General features: G+C 43.0%; 1 long non-coding RNA gene across 1 annotated transcript; it reads left to right on the top strand.

Annotated features, from left to right (window-relative positions):
- The first annotated feature begins 422 nt into the window (after positions 1-422).
- On the top strand, positions 423-1,222 carry LOC309342633. Its single transcript, XR_014156939.1, has 3 exons — positions 423-981; positions 1,072-1,147; positions 1,183-1,222. It is a non-coding gene; the product is annotated as an uncharacterized lncRNA (long non-coding RNA).
- Positions 1,223-3,944: the final 2,722 nt, after the last annotated feature.

The raw sequence follows: 3,944 nt of genomic DNA, 5'->3' as shown, positions 1-3,944 counted from the left end.
ACATTATCAAACCTCCTTTACATGTAATTCCAGTTATTTCTTGCTTTTGGCATGCATGCTTACTGCTTGAAATATTCTGATGAGGCCATCTCAGGTCTGTCTTTGCTTTTAGCTGAAATGCTTGGTTATTTGTTGTTCATCAGTACTACTCTTGCCTCTTGTTCAAAGTAATATATTTAATCTTACTGGCAAATTGCCACAGACTTCCATTCAGCGCAGTAAAATGAGTCAAGATCTAAGAAATAAATATACCTTTAAGCAATTTCTGCATCCTTGAGTCTGTATTTGTGCATGTGGCCATAAGTAAACCAGCCAAGTAAGAAGGCTTCTTTATTTTTGGCTGTTTTTTGTTTGCTCAAACAAGAATACAAAGGCAAGTGAAATATGTAACCTGAAATGAATCCATAGGGCACACAAAGGCAGAATACCGTATTTTTCGCTCTATAACACGCACCTGACCATAACACGCACATTGTTTTTAGAGGAGGAAAACAAGGGAAAAAACATTCTGAATGAAACAGTGGATGTATCATTTTTGGGCTTCATGCTGTGGCCACAGACATGTGATCTGATGGTGAATTTGGGGTGACCCAATGCAAAAATCCTGAGAATCCCTGTGGATCCATGCTTTGTAACCATGTTTTTGCACCATTGCAGCCCCAGGCAACAGTGGGTGCGTGATTTTTTTGGTGCAGGCTGTAGCCATGGACATGCTATGTGATCTGATGGTGAATTTGGGGTGACCCAATGCAAAGATCCTGAGAATCCCTGTGGATCCATGCTCTGTAACCACGTTTTTGCACCATTGCAGCCCTAGGCAACAGTGGGTGCGTGATTTTTTTGGTGCAGGCTGTAGCCATGGACATGCTATGTGATCTGATGGTGAATTTGGGGTGACCCAATGCAAAGATCCTGAGAATCCCTGTGGATCCATGCTTTTTAACCACGTTTTTGCACCATTGCAGCCCCAGGCAACAGTGGGTGCGTGATTTTGGGGGGGCAGGCTGTAGCCATGGACATGCTATGTGATCTGATGGTGAATTTGGGGTGACCCAATGCAAAGATCCTGAGGATCTATGCTTTGTAACCACATTTTAAGTGGGGAGGGAAGGAAAAACACAGAAGGGACAAGGAGCAGGAGAGGGGTGTGCAGAGAAGCAGCTGGCTAAGAATGCAGGAGAGGGGTAGGGAGGAAAGGAAGGCAAAAGTTTTCCCCCACCCAAGCCAGCCAGCCATCTCTCTCTCTCTCTCTCTCTCTCTCTCTCTCTCTCTCTCTCTCTCTCTCTCTCTCTCTCTCCCTCCCTCTCCCTCTCTCTCTCTCTCCCTCCCTCCCTCCCTCCCCTCTCTCTCTCCCTCCCCCCTCTCTCTCCCTCCCCCTCCCCCCCTCTCTCTCCCTTCCCCCCTCTCTCTCCCTCTCCCCCAGCAGCACCAGAGCTTGCCTGGAGGGGAGGGGCTTTCCCTGCTCTTTGTTCCGTTTCAGCAAACACAGCAAGGAAACAGAGGAGGGTGGGCAGTAAGAGGCATTCTGCCTGAGGCAGAATGCAGGAAAGCAGCCGCTTCCTCTTTTCAGTTTTCCCTTCTCCGTGAAGCGCCGCGATTTGATTTTTGCCTGGCGATTTGATTTTTGCCTGATTTTTCAGCTCCAGGGACCACACATTCGCTCTATAACACGCACAGACATTTCCCCTTCCTTTTTAGGAGAAAAAATCTGCGTGTTATAGAGGGAAAAATACGGTAATTCGAAACCTAATATACTGAACAATGTTTTTATCCTAGTGTTTAGGTAGTTAGCATTCAGGTGCCTAATTCCTCCTGCCTTCTATTGTTCATTTAGTCAACCCCGACTATAACATTTAGTCAAAACATTTTATGTTCCATTCTGTGAACTGTACTGATGCGTGTATTAAATCAGATGGTTGTAACTAAGGTTACATCCTATATCTATCATGGACGGACTTTGGTAATATGGCATCCCTCCTCTAAATATTATTTTCACAAGAATTCCTTTTAAATCTTTTATTACTTTGTGCCTCTTTGGATCAATGGCCTGTGTTGGGGAACTGCCTGCACCACTCTAAATTTAGCAATGTATCTATGAAACATAGAATCTTTGAAGATACTTGCAAATTTGTTGTTTGAATTAATAATACACACTCTTAGGACATAATGATGCATTACACACATTTTCTTCTTTCTTACCAGAAGCAACCTTCAAGGAGTTTCAGCAGAAGGAAGGCTCTGCCTATCCAGGGATGTCATGAAGATCCTTTAGGATTTATTTACAGTGTGAATATTGTAGGTCCATTGTGGTTCCTTAGCTTTGATCTTAGCCAATTTAATTTTTTTTCATTGGGAGTCAAATGTACAAATGCTTGCATATGCTTTTCAGAGAAGAGACAAGATAGAACGGTTGGATGCCCAACATTTTACTTAGGGTTAGAGATTTGTTGACAAAGTAGGAGTATGCACTGACCTCAATATAAGCTTCACCTTTGGATTCACCACTTTGTAAAGCGGCCTGTCTTGTCCTGACGTGCTTCATGGTCTGCATTATTTGACTTGGATCCCTTCTCAACTTTGTGTCCGTTCCCTCTCTTCATTACTGGGAAATCTACAATTTCCCATCCTTTTGACAGAAGTGGATGAAACTTGCACAGGAGAGGTCATTGCTTTTTCTTGATGATTACTTAAAAGCTTGAATTGTAATTCACAATGAAACATTTTCCCTCCCTGCCCTCTCCATCCTGGTAGTTTCCTTAAGTCTAAGGCATACATTTTGCTCTTGTAAAGTTGTTCCCTCTTTCAAAGCATTGGGACTGGAGAGGGCTAGTCAAATAAGTCTGCCCAATTACAAACTAGACCTGTTAGTCACAAAGGCGCTCCCTTTCCTGATCCTGGCATCTTCCTTTGATTTTTGCAAAGCCGCACCATCTCTCTCCCTTGTACTCGGGTGTTAAGCTTCTCCTAGCCACTTGTCTACAGTGACTGAAGCACTATGAAGCAGGGCAAAATAGCTTTTCTGGACTCTCTATAGAGGTGGTGCTGCAGGTAGATGAGCTTGTTAGTTTCACTGGAGCTCTTTGCATCATGTTCTCGGGGATTAGATAATGCAAATTGCATGCTGAAATTTCCAAGACTCAGTTGGAGGTGCAAAACTTTGTGCAGGTTTTTTGGGGGCATGTATGAAAAAGTTGTTTGGAAACTCTAGCTGACACCATGGGTTTGAACAGAAGAAAATTGGGCAGCAATAAAGCTATAAGTTCACTGAGTCACTCTGCTTAGCTCTTTCTCTTATGCATTTTTCTTCCTATGGAATGAAAAATAACTTTGGGAAGTGATTTTTTTTGGGTTGGGAATTACTAGAAAGGAAAGGGATAAGCAGTCCTTCCACTTTCCATTTCTTTGCTTAAATTCACCCTAGAGGCTTTAAATTACAAAAAGAAAACATTAGAGAAAAGGTCCATTTGATTACACATAATGTGAAGTTTGTGAATAGCAAATGGCTTTACTTTAAAACCCCAAACCAAAAGACTAGGCTCCGCTCACCCCTCTTCCCAAACTTAAAAACTGCTGGGCTGATGCACATTGGTTTTACCCCTGAACCTGTTCTGGGATTTGCCTTCAGATCCTGGCAAGCTCAGAGAACTTGTATGTTTGGTAAATGCAAGTAATAGTTAATTTCCTCATACCTTATAGAGCAAGGAGAAATGTATTAGGGAAATTTACTGAACTAAGCTGTAGCGCCATTGAGATACACTTCATGACCCTACACTGTTGGGCCAATAGAGAATGGAACTGTGGTTTCCCACACTCTTGCATTTCTGTTTGGTTTATTTTTGATAGCTAAGGTGGTAAAACCATAGGTCCTAGACCTGGGCAGCCCATCTTTTCATACCAAGTGGGCCGCAAGCTTACTTTGACATGGAACCCATAGGCTGCACACT

This window comes from Podarcis erhardii (assembly GCF_964252035.2).
Source record: "Podarcis erhardii genome assembly, chromosome: 5".
Lineage (NCBI taxonomy): Eukaryota > Metazoa > Chordata > Lepidosauria > Squamata > Lacertidae > Podarcis > Podarcis erhardii.
Note: the sequence above shows the minus strand (reverse complement) of the source record. Positions and strands in the feature narration are given on the sequence as shown.